At 38.6% G+C, this 8,715-nt stretch overlaps 1 long non-coding RNA gene across 1 annotated transcript; it reads right to left on the bottom strand.

Moving 5' to 3' along the window:
• Positions 1-4,437: 4,437 nt before the first annotated feature.
• LOC131721226 (uncharacterized) lies at positions 4,438-5,551 on the bottom strand. Its single transcript, XR_009319897.1, has 3 exons — positions 5,414-5,551; positions 5,064-5,206; positions 4,438-4,822 (listed from the first exon to the last, which is right to left on the bottom strand). It is a non-coding gene; the product is annotated as an uncharacterized LOC131721226 (long non-coding RNA).
• Positions 5,552-8,715: the final 3,164 nt, after the last annotated feature.

Below are 8,715 nucleotides of genomic sequence, written 5' to 3'. Positions count from 1 at the left end.
GGTACAACAGCAGTGTCCCCCCCACCTGGGACTGAACCCACAACCCTCAGGTCAAGAGTCCCAAGCCCTAACCATTACTCCACACTGCTGCTCCATGGTATGGATTGAGAAGTATCCAGCATAATGCTTCTGAGAGAGTATTGAATATCTTTGGGCTGCTGTCTACTACACAGTAAATCCTAGCTCCGGCACTCGTGGAAAGTGTCATACACCCATGTATCTGGACTTTGTTTTGTTTATCCAATAAGACACCAGTTATATATTCCACCCCACAGAACCTTGTCCACTCCCCACAATATCTCCCAGGTTATTTGGAAGTTGATCTAAAACTGGGCACCATATATTCAGAAAGACTCCTCATCCTCCATCAATACAGCACTCAATCTTTCAAGGGGGAGGGCTTTAAAAATCTCCACATACCACTGATTGACGGTCGATGGGTTGTCTCAAATTCAGTTTATCAAAATGCATTTTCTGTCAACAAACAGCTTTCTAATCAATTTCAGTTGGGCGGGACTTAGCGTAATCCAATTGGGACGCATGCCCAGAAATAAAGAGCCTGGGATCCTTGTCCAACCTGCAATCAAACATGATCTCCAATTCCAGCCGGATCCCGTTCCAAAAGGAAGTTATCACTGGGCATGTCCAGAAGCAATGGAGAGGAGTTCTAATGTCCTTTTTACATTCGGAGCAGGTCGGTGAGATCCATGGGTCTATTTTATGAGATATAAGGTGTTCTATGCACACGATGCTAAATCTTATGCTTGCTGTATTGCACAAGCCTTCTCTTCAGGTGATCCACCCAGATCCCTCTCCCAAGATCCAGGACCCCATTGACATTACAGATAACACAGGAAATCACTGAGTAGAAAGGAGACATGCATTTTTTGGAATTCATCAATTTTAAAAGAATATTGTCCACGTGGGTCAGCACAGGTAATCCTGGAGAGAGCATACTATTTGTATGTAAGAAAATGTCTAAACTGTAGAAAACTGTAAGTTTTTACTTGGACTATCATATTTATTTTATCATATACATATAAATTATTGTATCTATCATAAGTTGGCAATACACAAACTGTTTTCAAAATCAAAAAAATGAAATGAATAAATGGTGACCGAAGGGATATGTTACTGACAGTATCGGGTGATGAGGTCTCAGGCTGGTGCGGGCTGTTTTCTTACTTATTGACTTATAATAATGGGATGCTGTGTCAAAGTGGTGAATGGTTACAGATGTGTGCAGTGCAGAACGGATACAAAATACACAGACAATGATTTCCAGGTGCAAGGGTGTTTATTGTTTTTACAATGTCCAGAGCCTTAGGGCAAACACCTGTAAATAATAAATGTTGGAAGTGATACAGCGGCGTGTATCACTTCGTTTGTAATCCTCGGGTTTGACCCGAAACCAACACGTAACACAGAACACAAAGACAGTGTTATTTTAGTGCGTGAAACTAGTGCTGGTGGTGAAAAGGGAAGTGCTGGTGTCCGGGTTTGTTGCTGGCCTGCGGCTGCAGCTCCGGATAGTGTTAGTAGTCTTTAGAAACAAAAACAAACAGTTTTTACTTAGACAAAACAAACAAACACAACACTCACATTTTATTTATCACTGCAGTCTCCTTCTTGGTTGTTCTAACCATTTACAAAGGAACAGATCACTTACACTATGTCCCCTATTTATATCCTCACTCATGACACCCAGGTTAACGAGCGCATCCGCTCCTCCAATCCTCGGATGCTACGCCGCTTACCATCTGGGTCATTGGGTTTGGATACCATAGCCCCGCCCCTTTCCTAAATGACCGACTTCCACCTACCCTACGGAATAAATTGTCATGACATTTAGTTAAGGGTAATCTGTTCTTTTTACACGGTGCCCTCACAGGTCGAGAGGGAGATCTATCACCAAGAATCATTTGATCTCTGTCACATATCCCACCGCTCAGAGTGGAGCCGAAGGAACACTCGCTTAAATCTACCTCTCCCATTACTCCCCGCTCCTGGGAAAAATAATCCGCATTTTGGTGGTCTTTCCCCGCACGGTGTACCATGTGGTTTTTGGGATTGCCGCATCCACCAAGGCCTGGAGCTTAGTGACAACAGGTATCACCCTGCCATTCCCCATTATAAATCACAAATATTGTGTCTCTTTCTTGGCAAACGCACATTTTCGCAAGTTAGCTGTCTCACCAGGTGGAGCTGTAAATCACTACATCATTAATATACGCTGCCGCATATTCACGATGTGGATGTAAAACCCGGTCCAACAGTCTCTAGAAGGCAGCGGGTGCACCATGTAGCCCAAACGTAAGTTGAATCATAATTGTAATAGGGTATTTGTATTGTGATGTAATGTTTATACTAACCACTCACTTCCGGTAGCTCATGAATATTAATATAAAACCGTCTACATGTCTTTTCTGCACACATACAATGTGCCTATGTGGCCAGTAGGGGTCATTCATTACAATACCAATAATAATTTGTAATGTATATCTACCATAAATATAAAAATGTTCTATGTCTATGATAGACTAGAACATTTAGACAAACTGGGGCAGCAGTGTGGAGTAGTGGTTAGGGCTCTGGACTCTTGACCAGGGGGTTGTGGATTCAATCCCAGGTCGGGGACACTGCTGCTGTACCCTTGAGCAAGGTACTTTACCTAGATTGCTCCAGTAAAAACCCAACTGTATAAATGGGTAATTGAATGTAAAAATAATGTATAATGTGATATCTTGTAACAATTGTAAGTTGCACTGGATAAGGGCGTCTGCTAAGAAATAAATAATAATAATGATAACTACCAATATAGTGTTTTTTCCAACAAGTAAGATGTTAAATTACCTTATAATAATAATTTATGTATTTGGCTGACGCTTTTATGCAAAGCGACTTACAGGGGTACGATTAATTATTTTTACATACAAATTCTGGTACCCATTTATACAGTTGGATTTTTACTGTAACAATCTGGGTAAAGTACCTTGCTCAAGGACACAGCAGCAGTGTCCCACCTGGGATATAACAGCTTCAACATTTGTGTAACTTTCCATTGGAAATGATGGGACTAAATATCTGTATCTTTAAAAAAAAAAAAAAAAAGTGCTATACTAGGATTTTAATAAGAACATTTAAGATACAGAAAAGCATGATATGAAAATAGTGTTATCTTGCATAAACTAACAATTACAATGTTAAGGATTTTTTTCCTGTAAACCTTCCTTTGACACCTTTAATCCCCCTTACTTTTTTTCTGATGAAAGAACATACCATTACAATCTTCAAGTGGAGGGTGTTTGTCCTGATGTAAGATTGCACAAGTTAATAGGGAGTAACTTTACATAAGATATATGACAAACCTATAAAGATTAAATGAGGTATCGCACAGATTAATAAAAAAGGAAAAGGCAACACAAATAAACAGCACATTGACAGAAGATTTGAATTATAATATTATGTGTTTATTTAGCAGACACCTTTATCCAAGGCAACTTACAGAGACTAGGGTGTGTGAACTATGCATCAGCTGCAGAGTCACTTACAATTACATCTCACCTGAAAGACAGAGCACAAGGAGGTTAAGGGACTTGCTCAGGATCACACAATGAGTCAGTGGCTGAGGTGGGATTTGAACCAGGGACCTCCTGCTTATAAGCCCTTTTCTTTAACCACTGGACCACACAGCCTACCACTGGACCACACAGCCATATGATTTGGAAAGACAGGAACAATGTAGTGACAACCCTGTAGGGAGGAAATACACTAGTCAACCCATTGGTCATCTTTAAAATCCTCCTCCTCATCATCCTCCTCCTCCTCCTCATCCTCATCTTAGGCTGTGCTTGACCTACCACTTCACCTTGGGGGACCTTGTCTGTGCAGCTTGATAATAAGTAACATAAATGTTCTCATCTTTTACAAAGAGAGATTTTATGTAAGGGAATAGAGAAAGAAATGTAATAATGTATAATTTTAAATTATAGTTGATTGTAATAGAAATATAATAGTAAGATACATAGGAAATGGAACATATTATTATTATTATTATTATTATTATTATTTAGTTATTTGGCAGACGTCTTTATCCAAGGCAGCTTAGTGTTTTTCAAACATTAAAATACTATATATATATATATATATATATATATATATATATATATATATATATATATATATATATATATATATATACACACACACACAAACACAACATTACACAGTGTAACATCAAATTTAGTTACATTATCAAGGTACAATGATTTTTTTTAGACAAAAATATTAAGTACAGTAAATGAAAAATTGAAAATATGTACAGCATTTCAAAATGGATTTTATTAGAAAATTGCAAAATATGAAGTGATCAGACAAATCCAAAATATATATTTTTTCACCAAGAAAGCAACAATATGTTTGGAGGAAGACAGGAGAAGAATTTAAAGAAAAGTTCATCCTGCCCAGCGTTAAACATGGTTGAGGTAGTGTGATGGCATGGGCTTGTTTATCTTCGTCATGCACTTGGAGACCTTTGTATTGTAGAAGGATCCATGAATCCTGGAGGTTGTGTGGTTATGGTTATGAGGCTCACACGGCAGTTTTCACTCATCCACCCTGCAATGAACTTCATTGGCAGATATGTGTGGTCGTGTACCAGACTGCCTCAGACCTCAAATGGTGAATTTCCCACATCAGGTTCTAAAATTCTCCTTCCAGACGGCACTCGAACAAAGTCTGTCTTGTCCTGTGCGGTTACATTTCCTGTTGTTCCTCCTTGAACACCGCAGCGTGTCACAAGGTGACGGAAGGCAGCCTTGAACTGTCCAGCCGACAGTAAAAATCAAAAACAAAAAGATACAATCCACAATAGGTAAAAACTCAATTTTCAAACATTTTGTATTGGCTGTGTGCTTTCACAAATGCATACGTCTGAAATTTGCTTCACAATTACAAGAAGAAGAATATGTAGAATAGTACATATCATAAAAAACGCCCTCCAGCTTTGCACAAGCAAAAACTAAAACTCAGAGTAACAAAATGGCAGTAAACATTGACATTACCCAATCTCCGAACAGCGCTGAAGAACAGCTCCACATGGTCTTGTCTGACCTCGTAGGTCAAAACATACTTCTGCTTAGTAAGAGTTTCTGGAAGCAGCTGTAGCAGTGAGATAACTACGACAAATCCTGTGGTAACTGTATGTCTGGGCAACATGAGCATTATTACACCACCTATCTTACAGACATGAAAAGCCTTACAGAAATCAAAAGGAGGTAACACAATTTTACACTGTCACAGTGCCATGGAATTAGAAGCAATCGCTACACAAATGTATCAGGCTATAGTTCAGGTATCAAATTCATATTCACTATATATGTTTTATATCTGTAAGTCATAAATGATAATTTACCTTGCTGTGCAATAGTTTGGCTTGTTGTCTTTTGTCTTTAAGGATAACAAATAGGCTCTTCTTTCCTGCAGAAAACCACTGGTGCTACAATGTGGCGGAGTGCAGCTTGTGTCCTCCAGTCCCTGGGTTTCTGTGGTTGAAGACATCAAGCAGTCGACCCACAGTCTAAAAGAAAAACAGAAAACAAACGTTATATAGTACAAGTCACAATTACCACACGCACAACACAACGACCCCATTCGCCTTCCTCAATGAAATGTACAGTTGGCATACACCCAGAGAATTTAGATTTCAGATATAATTTATTGAAAAAGCTTGTCACAAATGCAACATTTAAAATCAATTTGACAATAAAATCTGGAAATAAATCTTTGAGGTTAGCAATTAAATCAGAAAAAATAAATCTGGGTTTTGTCCAAATAAATTATTTATCTATGACCAAGATACTCGACTCCGCCTTTACTTCATTCTGTCACACTGCGCACAAAGGGTTATGGGATAAGGAGAGAGGTCGGGAGAAATGTGCTCAAAGCATATTGCGCAATTTGATTATATCGCTTTACTCAAAGACCAAAGAAGCTGTCTCTTATCTGTTTCGTTCTTTGTTTGCTTGGTATTTTTTCCATTTCGCAATTTGAGCAGAATGATTTGCTCAAATCCTCTAATAACCATTTCTTCTTTTTTGTTTCGTTCTTTGCTTGTTTGATATTTTCCGTTTCGCAATTTGAGGAAAACAATTGCTTGAATTTTGTTCTTTGAGAATGTGTAAATGCACAAATTGCGAAATGGATATACTATATATATATATATATATACACACACACACACACATTGACTGTATTTTGTTTTCACATAAGCACTCTGAAAAGCACGTTCTATAAAATATAGTGCTATAGCTCTGTGAAATTAGTGTACAAATCAGCGCTTTTAAAACTGTATACATTTATTTGAATGAACTGAGAATAAATATGGGAAAAAATGATTGTGCAAGTGTTCTTGCTGAAGATGTGATCTTGCTGAAGATGCTGACTGAACGTCTCCTGCAGCAGACAGTGCTTGGCCAGGTTTTGCGTTGTACTTCGTTGATGTTCCAGTAACTTTTAAGGCTACTTCCACATCGATAAGCAGTCACAGACATTTCCCTGATTTGTAAACTAGTGCTGGACAATAACTGGACCTAAATGAATGATTTGTGTAATACAAAATTTGTGAAGATATGCATTTAAAGGCTGGCAAGCGTTTACTTCAAAAATGTAATTTAAATTATTTTCCTTTAACCAGTGTTGAAAAACATAAACTGCCCAATCTGTTTGTTTAGGGGTATTTTTTAAATGTCTTTCTATTTCAATTAAATCAAGTTGCTGTTCGGTAACGCTCCCACGTCTAGCACTAGTAGTAGGTTTTTCAGGTTGTACTCCTGTATCTCTACTATATACAGTCTATATAAACAGCTGAAAAAATGAGTTCAGTAGCTTCTCATTAAAATATCTTTCACAAGAATCAAAATATTGATTATATCTGTAGCACCTATACCACTTTCACATTGACTGAACCAATTCAATTCAAACAAAATCTTGTTCAATATATAAGCTTTTCTTCAATTTTACTCACTTTGAGTGAAATTGTTAATACACTCTTGAACATATAATAAATTGGTCCAAACTAGTTCAGTTTCAAAGCTCAAAAGTGTGTTTTTCACCATCATCCAACAGCTTTTTGTTTCCTTTTTGAATCTGGGAGTAAATGGAGGCACACAGTTTGCTGCCTGTATGTCAAAGGTACATTTTTACATGTACATAGAGTGGATTTACCCTTTCTGTCAACTTTATTAGCAGCTGTCTGCCCCATTGGATCTGGCATCGCCATGATGTAGGGCATGTTCTCCTGGTATATCCTGGATCCTTTGATTAGTGAACAAATGCTGTAGGTTACTTAAGCACTGCTGCAGATCAAGTGCACCCAACAATGCCGCACTTATACCCTGATGCAGATGATAATGCACCCATGCCCAGTGCCAGAAGCAGGGGCAGGAGCAGGACAGAGACTTCAGGCATCTTTCATGGCCACCACAATCCCCAGATCTCAATGATGAATGGTGCATGCATCTCTCCAGCTTGTTGAGTCTATGTCACGTCAAGTCAAGGATGTGATTACTGCAAATGTTTTTTCAACTCGATACAGGGTGCAGGTCCTAATAACATGTCAGGGTAAAGTAGGTCACAGTGATCTACTTTTCATGTTACTGATGGATCTCATTTTAAATGTATATCTGACTATGCTTGTTATTTCTGCAGAAGACCACAAGTACATGTCCAGACCACAGTAGTGCTTCAATGCACGCTGCCCTTACAGCTGTATTTTCAGCCGTAAATCACTTCCAGAGGTGGTCTCATAACATCGTAAAACAAGCCTGCACTGATTGGTCCCAATGTGTGAATGTGAAAGTCAGGAGGAACATGTGCAGCTCTTCCTCTCTTCATTAGAGGACTAGCTATGGACATGCAACACGTTTACCCTGGGCTGCAGAAACAAAGTCAGGATACACAGCCTGGAAGACACACAGGTAATTAATGATCCTGGATTTTCTCATATATATATATATATATATATATATATATATATATATATATATATATATATATATATATATATATATATATATATATAAGTGTTTAATATGTATAGCAGTAGTAATATTACTATAGCTTATGTCAAAAGTCTGATTTATGATCCTTTTGACCGTTTGACCTTTCACGGTTTCACGGTTAACGACTTGGGAACGGAAACGGATATGAGTATGGAGAGTACTTCACAAAAGACTAGTTCAAGATCTGCAGTTAACAAAGACATGGAACTCCAGGTTTGTGTCTGCGGCTGGAGCAAGGCGACAACGGTCAGGGGTTTGAAGATTCATCAAGGGAGAATGAAATGCTTGAGGGAGAAGGGACAAGGGCCTCGCATTGATCAGTACTTCTTACGAAGTCAGTCAAGTCAGTCGAATGAAATCCAGCGACAGGAAGCAAACCACAGTTCGCAGGATATCAGCACCCCTGTCATAGATGTGAGGAGGACTTGCATGGACACAGTTAGTGATGAACCTAATGATCCTTGTGAACCCGGTCAGACAAACCAGCATAAGAGAGAAAAGAACCTCAACGGGCACAAGCCTGGAGTTAAATGGCCAAGAGCTTGTGAGAAAACTGCATGGGACACAGTAAACACAGATCTCTGCGTTGCATTGGAAAGATTAAGTGGAACAGTTGAAAAGAAGCTGGATAAATTTGGGGACATCATCTACGCAT

Source organism: Acipenser ruthenus, chromosome 48 (assembly GCF_902713425.1).
Source record: "Acipenser ruthenus chromosome 48, fAciRut3.2 maternal haplotype, whole genome shotgun sequence".
In the NCBI taxonomy this organism is placed as follows: Eukaryota; Metazoa; Chordata; class Actinopteri; order Acipenseriformes; family Acipenseridae; genus Acipenser; species Acipenser ruthenus.
The sequence above is the reverse complement of the archived record's forward strand: the minus strand, read 5'-3'. Positions and strand labels throughout refer to the sequence as shown.